The sequence below is a fragment of the Borostomias antarcticus genome (assembly GCF_949987555.1).
Source record: "Borostomias antarcticus genome assembly, chromosome: 7".
Lineage (NCBI taxonomy): Eukaryota > Metazoa > Chordata > Actinopteri > Stomiiformes > Stomiidae > Borostomias > Borostomias antarcticus.
Window position 1 is genome coordinate 24,772,811 of NC_140240.1, and position 10,000 is coordinate 24,782,810.

General features: G+C 43.5%; 1 protein-coding gene across 1 annotated transcript in view; it reads right to left on the bottom strand.

The window, feature by feature from the left end:
• The window catches only part of xylt1 (xylosyltransferase I), a gene marked incomplete at both ends in the record, with an annotated part of 88,492 nt that overhangs the window by 29,266 nt on the left and 49,226 nt on the right, over positions 1-10,000 (bottom strand). The window lies entirely within an intron of this gene.

Genomic DNA, 10,000 nt, shown 5'->3' on the forward strand with positions numbered 1-10,000 from the left:
ATTACGGAACACAGGCGGCTTATAAAGATGCCGTGTTTGCTAACAGGCTTCAGGCAGGAGATAATCACTATAATCTGGACTTGGGAGGGAGAGGACTGCGATTCCCAAGGGGCAATGGGGTGAGTGGAGGGGGGTGTGGTGGGGGGCAATGTCAGCTATTTGCTCGACAAGAGCAGGAGCTAAGGGTAGAGATCCTGGCTGTCTACATTCCCCTTCGAGTGTGCTCTCCCTGGGGTGAAAAAGAACCACATGTCGCCCCCTCCGGCGCCTCTCTCTCTCTCTCTCTCTCTCTCTCTCTTCGTCTGGACGAAGGGGCTCCTGTCATTATTCAAATTGGAGGGCAGGAGTCCAACACGTCTTTGTTCAGAGGACTAACAACAGGGGCGGGCAAAAAAATGACACGCTCTTGCGCGTCCAATTGGTCACAACCCCCTTGTCAATCACTCCAATTGAAGGGCCGCAGTCCAACGTGTCTTTATCCGAGAGTTGAGAAAAAAGGCGCGGGGAACGCCAACATGGTCCGGCGAATCAGATTCTGACAGTCACTCGGCCCCCTCAACCTTTCTAGATAGTTTTATTCATTTCCCGTTTGTATGAAGTTACTGTAAGAGCTATTCTTGTGTGTGATTGACAGTGTCAGGGGGAAAGATGTGTGTGCGAGTGTGTCGGTGTATGTGTGTGTGTGTGTGTGTCCCCGCAGGCGCGATGTATCAGATTGAACAGTAATTGGAACCCGTCTTGGAAGGTTCACTGGTTAGTGTTGCGGTGAGCTAATTGGCCAGTCGCTTCACAAAGCATTGTGAGTGGCTGCTATGGTAGCTAGCTGAACTAATGAGCATTGCGGTGTGTGTATGTCCATGTGTGTATGTGAGATGTGTGTGAGACAGCTAGATGGGGATAGAAAATGTTCTTGTGTGCAGCTCTGCGTGCGGGTGTGTGTATGTGTGTGTGTGGCCTCAGGCCTCTGCGTACAGGTAAGCATAAATGCACTTGCGCTAGTCAATTGACGGGAAAAAAAACGACGCTGTCTTTTTTTCTTTCTTTTTTTCTTAACCGCCTTTCTCTCCCATCCCTCTTCCTCTGCTGCCCTCAACCCCATCCATCTTTGAAACCGCCTCTCCTTCATCTGCTATCAGCCCTCTACCCCTCCATCATCTCGGGTGGCGTCGATGTAAGCTGCCGTCCATCTCAACCATTCATCTAAGAGGAGGGGGGAGGGGGGGGGGGCAGAGCTGAGTAATTTTACACTCTCACCAATCTGTTGCTAGTCCTTATATAAAGTCCTTTTATTATGCAGGACACGTCGTGAGGGTATCTTTGAGGTAAGGTTAGGGCTCGCTCGATTGCAAACCTCCCCTGGCTACCTACCAACGACCAATTATTTCAGTTTCGTATTGGGAATCTGTGCGTATTGCAGATAATCTGTAAACGTAGGCTACCGCAGTGGAATGAGCCTCTGGCTACCAGGGGGATGGTTGAAATGAGGGCTGAGGTTGATCAATGTGAAGTCATACAATATGCAGCGATGAGAACTGGGGTCGTGCAAGGTTGTTGACTGAAAGCCAAAGCTAGATGAGGCCAATTCCATTCCGAACCGACGCTATTAGCGTAGCCACTTAGCCAGAAGGTTATTAGCATAGCTATTAGCCTAGCTTTCAGCCAAGTCAGCCATATGGTGGCAGTGTAAACATATTCCTCTCATGGCCAGTGAGGCCAAGCATGATAGGGGCTTATGCTAACACTAGCCCAGCCAAAAAAAGACTTTCAAGGGTAGAGGGGGTGGGGGTGGATAGTAGAACAGTGCTACAAAGTTGCAAAGTCATTGTGTGTTGAAGCGTGATGGATGGATGTCTGAGTAGGAAGGACCAGATGTCAAGATTTCTTCTTTTGGTTTTCTTTTCTCTCCATATGCCCCCATCGACTCCTCACTGTGTGTGTGTGTGTGTGTGTGTGTGTGTGTGTGTGTGTGTGTGTGTGTGTAGTATGTGAGCCTGCTGTCTGTGACTAGCTTGTGATGTTGGATCACCTGATTAACCTTACTGGTCAATGAATGCTGAGAAGAGAGTAATCTTTCTGTTGTTTTATTCATCATCAAAAGCATGTATCAAAAACATACAGTATCAAAGCTTTGGGCTTTGGATCAATATTGATTTCAGACATAGCTTAGTTTAACATAGTTACGTAACAGGATTAGACAATGTAACGTACCTGTGAACAGATGAGCAGATGTTGCAACAGGTGCCATGCTAGCTTGCTAAGCTAAGCTAAAGCCAGCGTGAGATAGCCTAAGTCATCAGAGCTACGAGGTAAGCGCGCGTAAGTCTCCTTGGTCCGTGTTCTCTCTTTTATACGGTTCTGTGGAGAAGCTTAATATAGGCTGTCAGCTGACCATTCTTTATTATGGCCATGAAGCATTGATGAAACATTACCTAGGTCAAGATTAAATCTGACCTATATCCAATGTCTGGATTGACCAATGTTCCCTGTTGACGACTATTTTGCTGACTGCATGGTCAACTGAGAGACCCCTGACCTTCCCTCAACTTCTCTATGCGGTGTGTGGCTCTAGTCCAGTGCTGGGCTGCTTGTGCTCTCCCTGTATCCTGTGTCCCTGCTACGCGGCAGCTTATCTAATTATACACTGATATCAGCCACTTGCAGAGCACGAATCAAACCTTATATGGTTTACTGAAACTGGTGGCAGTCTGTCTCAAAAACCCTTACAAAACCCACATCAGATACCCCCGTCTGGCAGTCTAAAGACTGTCACAGTGAATACTTCACCATCGGCTGCTAGCTTAACTCAACAATGTCAATAAAACAACAATTAACATTAAACAATAACTTCAGACAATAGATGCTAACTCAAAAACACACAGTCAATTTTCAAAAGAATTGTGTTTGTTATTCAGAAAACATTAGCTTTGTCTGTAGGTTGGAGTAGGGAGCGGAGTCCTGCGTCTTTGTCCTCAATTTTCATGGGACAGTTGGCGCCAGTCTCCATTGCCTTGTCCAAACCCCACAGCCAAGCCATCTCGCGAGAGAGAGTTTCTCGAACACATGTGGAGAGGAAACCCACATGTTAGTCACAGTCCTTAACCATTTTTTTCTCTTTTTCTTAAAACATAAGACAATTAAACACTTTTAAGACTGTTAAACAAAACAAACAAAAATTCGTACATTGACAGATAAATAAACTGCTTTGTCCTGTTACAGATAACTAATGACAATATGTATATATTAGTGATTATGCATTAAGAAAAGTCATCCTCACGGACATGTTATTCTGCCTCCTCGCGATGTCCGTTGAAGTCCTTCTGTTTTTCTCCGCCCCCGTCTGATCCATTGGCACACGTTCAGTCTTTTGCCACCCGTCTGATGGTCACCGTCTAATCCCCTGCCACTCGTCTGATGGCATCCATAGGAATGTCCTTTACCACCCGTCTGATCCTTAACACCCACACTCCCTAGCATAGGAGTGTCCTTTGTCCGATCAGTCCAGTAGAGTGTAGAGGAGACTGGGTAGACTGGCACTCCATAGACGCCATTCCTTGATGGTCTTTGGCTCAAGAGTCACTTTGTTCCTTTGTTAGTGGAACTTCAGCACAATGCAGAGGTTACAGATGTCCATATTCACTTTTGGGTAGAGGGGAGACTGGAACTCAGCATAGCGTAGGAGTTAGGGTACATTCCAACCACATTTACTCCTTTTCCTTATCAGCAAAAACATTTGCAATTTTCTTGTTCCAATTAAAAATTAAAGTTATTATACATTTCTAATAAACTTGTTGTGCAGATAAATTTCGGACCAGCGCCTTGTCTGTACATTAACTTAAACTTGCTGCTTGGTTGGTATCAAAATAGAACTTATTTAAAACTTTAACTTCTGACACCAAACAACATCCTCTATCTCACTGAGCTAATTAACAACAACTGACGTTTGGTTTTACAAATAGACTATGTGTCGTCATAAAACACTGGTGGTATCTGCAATAGCCCATGAAATATCGTTGTTGATTAAAGTATACACTGAAACAAAGGATACAACAATAGAAGTTGCATCATATACTAATGGTCTGCTCTTTAAAGTGTGGATGAGTGGCCTAAGTGATCAGAGTTTCATAATATATTCAACAAATTAAAGAGACAGCTGTTTACAGTACTTTGTATTGTAAAACATTTTGATGCATTGTCGCTCAATCTTAATGACACTCTGGTCACTGAGTTTGTGAATGACAGTCTGAAGATCTAATGTATCCTCGGCAGGGGCTAGGTATGTTTGCCAACAGCGATGTCTCCGATTGGTGGAGCTTGCGTTGGATTGTGGGTAATGTAGTGTTGGTTTCAGAGAACAGAATTAAACATTTTCCAAAAATCCAATTTCTGAAATAAAATTCTGAAAGAAATCACACTACATCTATCCTTTATGACAATCTTCGCTGATGTGTTGTCCACGAGAAGTTAGACTTTAGTGGAAGATGAATAATAATAACAACATAGGCAAATACAACCAATCCCCCCCTTGGACACGAAATTATCAAAATAATGCAGTGGACAATTAATGACATGTTTTAACTAAATATACCTAGATGGGGACTGTAATTAATAATTTAATTCCTTAGTGGAGCACAAAGCATTGACCACTCATAGCAGAATTAATGTCCATACTCCTGGCGTTCTAGAGCTATCTTTTTTCACTGTTTCTATTATTTCATTTTTATTGTATTTTATTGTATTTTATCTTATTTTTATTTATTTTTCAAAACCCCATCCCCTGGCCTTCCCTTTGTGTCCCTCTCAGAGGTTTGGCTGGGGGTAAGGTGCCATTCTCCTTTCTCTTTGCCCCGTGCGGCATCACATTCCATGTTCCACGCACCTGAACCATAGGCCTCCTTTCGGAACCCTATCGTCCAGCCGCCGGAACCCCACAGTCCAACCGCCGGGCTCACCCGTCAATCACCTCCCCCGTCTGGCGCCAGCCTCGTTGGGGTACACATTCTTTTGGGCGATGACCTCAACATGTCTCATGGTCACACCTGGCCTTTGGGGTATGATGAGATTTCACAAACAATGAACAGTTGATAATCTCTGACGCTCTCTACTCTACCTGCTTCCTGTCGCTGTGGCCTGTCTCCATTCACTACTGCCTTGACCCCGCCCCCTCTCTGTAATGGAGAGAGAGACAACATTGGTCAACAATCCCACTTGGCTTTCACACAGTGGTAATTGCAGGCTAGAAAGAGATCTTTTCCAGGACAATTTCCGCATGTGTGCTCAATACTTGTCTTGGCATTGGTGTCTGTTTTTTTTTTGGTTCTGCCATGTTGCTCTATCTTCCTTTGGATTGAATTAAAAACACACAAATTAACACCACAGTATAATACTTTGTTAGTACAGCTCTAAGATGAAAGTAAAAATACAACAATTCTCAATGGTAATGACAATAATGGCAATTGATTGCGCTTAAGTCTTAATTACCATACCGACGGTTCATGCTGGTATCCTGACCTCCATTGCTGCGCGACTGGTCTGGTTCCAATTTTATTCCTGCTGCACACAGAGACTTTAACAACAGATTAACAAATTCCTTATTCAATAGTACAATTGTACAACAACAGTGTAATATAACAATTTGTTCAATTTCTCATATAGTCATTGAATTTCTCTCCACATTCCTTTCTCTCATTATTTCCTGGTGATAATAGTGAGTAAAAATCGACTGATTATGATTTGGACAGTTCAATTAAAATTTTCAAAAATATAAATTATTCTAGCAACAATTCAGCTTATAAAACTAACACTATTCTTCTAAAAAATATTCTATACCTATTTCTAATATTTTACATCTATTTCCTTATAAAAAATATAAATTATACTAAACAATATCTTGCCCTGCTTTTTAACACTACCCTAGCTAAGAGCAAACACTAATTGGGACAATGTTTTTATTAAAAGAATGATTTTATAATTCTCTTTGCTAAATGACTTTGCAGAAGATAAAATATTACTAATTTCTTCCCCTGCAGGGCACTAGATTTCCAATGAGATTTTCGCTTGGGATAGTTAGTCTAGAATATAATTTAGCAAATAGTATTTACTCTCTCTTCCTTGCCCTCATGTACACACTAATCTTTTCTTTGTCCCGCCTATGCCACTGAGTTTAAATAGTTCACTTAATTACTGCTTCTTGCTTTCCCTATAACTCAAATAAGTCATTGCCTACTTTCCCATCAGGGATAGGTAGTCACTAAAGTCGTCACTCTAGTCACTACGCTTCCCCTATTACTTTTTAACAGTAATTTCCAGTCAGGTTAAGCATGTTACTTGGTTAATTGGCTACTCACTCACAGCTCACCTGATCCTCTCTTCAGTGTACTCTTGATGGTTAGTCTCCAGCTCTCGGACGTCAGGTCACGATGGACAATACAATCCCATCGTAGAACAGACCTTGGCTCCAGAGCACCTCACAAGTTAGTTCAGTCAGTTATTAGATTGTAGTCAATAGAAATATTTATCTCCAGTGGAGATAACATTTCTTGTGTAGTCATATTGTATTCGCTTGACCCAATGGCTGGTTCACCACGGCCGCTCTGTCCATCCTGCAGGTAAAAATACACTTCACAGATGTTACCCAGCTACGTCGTATTATTAAAGCTTTGATCAGAAACCTTAATCACGTGCCTTCCTACGAGCCTGCAAGATGGAAGACGTGGAGCGGTGGCACCCAGGCGATTAACCAATTAATCACTGGGTCAGTTATTTGTCTTTAATCTGCGCGCCATTCACCACCGGTGACGGTGTTGGCCCAATCAAACCACGTTGGTAGACGCACAGGAATCGATTCTCCTTCACGACTTCGTCTCTCCTTACTCTTCACGACTTAATCTCTTCTTACTCTGGAACAATACTCTCAGGAAGTCATATTATTGTTATGTTGTACATTCATTACAGCAATATTTCCTTAAGTAGTCTATTGTTCTGTAGATTCTGATCGCTTGATATTGTTACGTTATTTCACACGCGTTACAGTGCCAATTCTTAAAACAGTACTATATATATACCTGTTGTGGCCACTGAGTGTCTTCCAGCTGTGCTGGGGGGGGTAACTTTTTCCTCTGGGTTCATGACGACCGAGTCATCTACACAATGTACTGCAGACCACCAGGTAAGCTGATGACCTGTCCTCCCCATTCTTTCTCAGGACAATAGGTGTCCCGAGCGTCTGGGGAGACAAGCACCATTATTGCAGATAGTACTCAAATCATCATTAGCCAGTTTCCTATTATTTTAAATAATATATATATATATATATCTTCAGGGTATTTCAAAATGCAGTTTCAATAGTTTAATATCATAATTTACTAACAACTAATCATAGTTTTGACTCAATTCAATATTCTTTGGGGTACTGTAATTTTGAAAGAGAGAGGGAGAGACAGAGACAGAGACAGAGAGGGAGTGAGAGAGAGGGGTGGGGGCGAGAGCAGAGGTAGGGGCTAGTGAGCAGAGGGGGGTGGGGGCTAGCCCGCCCGAGCCGGGGCCGTTGCTATAAATAGATTATTGGTGCCTTTAAGAATTGTGTGTAACTCCCAACCGACGCACACACCAACCCTGAAGATTTCTGCTCTCCTGCCTCTCACTCTCCTGATCTCCCAAAAGCGTTATAATAGCACTTTATTCAAATCAGCTGGCTTTTTTTAGTGAGTAAGTTTCAGCACATTAGCATAGCTGTAGCGCTTAGCATTTTAAGCATCGTCACAGTTATTTTTATGACAGACATAAACATTGTTATCATTTTTTTTAGTCGTCACTCGCTTTTTCTGGTATTTCCTGACACTTTTCAACTACAATTCATTTACTGGAATCTGGCGTAACCTACAAATGTCACTTGTTTTCGAATTCCCTGGTCTGGTGTTTGTATCCGTTAGTTTGCGGTTAAATTATCAAATTAGGTCGCTTGAGTCTTTCGGACCTCCCACCCAGGGCGCAGTCCTGGGCTAGACCCCTTTCCCTTTTGAGGCCTCAGCCCGGGCTCCCCCAGATTGAGCACTCAACCTTCTGCTTCCCGGTGTCTTCTTTTCAAAGCCCACCGATCACAGAAGCACTACTTGCCTACTAACACATTCGCTTTTGGCTTGTAGTGGCCTGACTGTACATTGAGCCGAGCGCGGCGGCCATCTCGTGGTCTTACTGCCATCTGCGACCCGACCGGCCGGTGACCCAGTCGATAGCGATCCCGGACACTGTAATGATTGTTAGTCACCCAGCTCAGAACCGACGGTCTGATCCTAATTCCACTTGGCTATGGATATTAGAACTTTGACCGTTTTCACCAGCCTTGCCTATTCACAGAGGTCGTCTACCACGCCCCTCTGCTAGGTGTGGACTGTCGTCCACGTACCACACCGTGCCAACCACCCTTAACAGCGACACAGTGCTGACTAGACGGTACCAGAGCAGTATGTTAATTCATACTTCACCAGACACGGGGGCCTTCAGTCGTCTCCCCAGCACTATATGTACCTGTTTAGCGTGTCCTCGGGACCTTACGGCCCCGCCCCCGTCTGTTTACCGCTAGGTCCAGGGGTGCCCAATCCCCCTCCCTAACGGTACCTGTACAATTACGACCGAATGACTTCTCGACCGTTCTACCCTGAAATCAGGCCCCGTTTCTACATTCCTTCCCCGCGGAATCGTTTTTATTTCCACTTTTCTGCCAAGGTGATGCGTCTAAAATCTGCAGTTTTATAATCAACACATCCAATCGAGAAGTCACTTATCTGGGGTCCCTTGTTTTGCTGTTTTTGGTTACAACGCAGGGAAAACGACTGTGTCAGTCCTGGCCAGCTGCCAGCGGTCGGTCCTTTCCCTTAGATCTTAACAACGCGTCTGTATATCATTCACTTCTAAGGAATATCTATATCACTCATTCCAAATCAATCAAATCTCTGGGAAATAGCACTGACTGGCGGTAGATGCTCAAACATACAATCTTTTAAGCGTCATTTTCCTGTTAGTTACAGTGACAACATTAAACTTATGCAAATTTTCACACAGCTTAAATCTGGCATTATTCCCGTTCAACATTCATTGACCCTTCAATCAATCAGTTCCATATCAGGTTCTTTTGACTGAAATATATTCAATCCTTGCCTGACAACGCCATTTTGATGTTGGATCACCTGATTAACCTTACTGGTCAATGAATGCTGAGAAGAGAGTAATCTTTCTGTTGTTTTATTCATCATCAAAAGCATGTATCAAAAACATACAGTATCAAAGCTTTGGGCTTTGGATCAATATTGATTTCAGACATAGCTTAGTTTAACATAGTTACGTAACAGGATTAGACAATGTAACGTACCTGTGAACAGATGAGCAGATGTTGCAACAGGTGCCATGCTAGCTTGCTAAGCTAAGCTAAAGCCAGCGTGAGATAGCCTAAGTCATCAGAGCTACGAGGTAAGCGCGCGTAAGTCTCCTTGGTCCGTGTTCTCTCTTTTATACGGTTCTGTGGAGAAGCTTAATATAGGCTGTCAGCTGACCATTCTTTATTATGGCCATGAAGCATTGATGAAACATTACCTAGGTCAAGATTAAATCTGACCTATATCCAATGTCTGGATTGACCAATGTTCCCTGTTGACGACTATTTTGCTGACTGCATGGTCAACTGAGAGACCCCTGACCTTCCCTCAACTTCTCTATGCGGTGTGTGGCTCTAGTCCAGTGCTGGGCTGCTTGTGCTCTCCCTGTATCCTGTGTCCCTGCTACGCGGCAGCTTATCTAATTATACACTGATATCAGCCACTTGCAGAGCACGAATCAAACCTTATATGGTTTACTGAAACTGGTGGCAGTCTGTCTCAAAAACCCTTACAAAACCCACATCACTTGCCTGAATGGAATGTCAATTTCCCGTACAAAGAGCATCTTCCCATCTTCTCCCACAAATTTCTCATCAAAAAAACAACAGCGGACATCGAAAAATACATTTCCT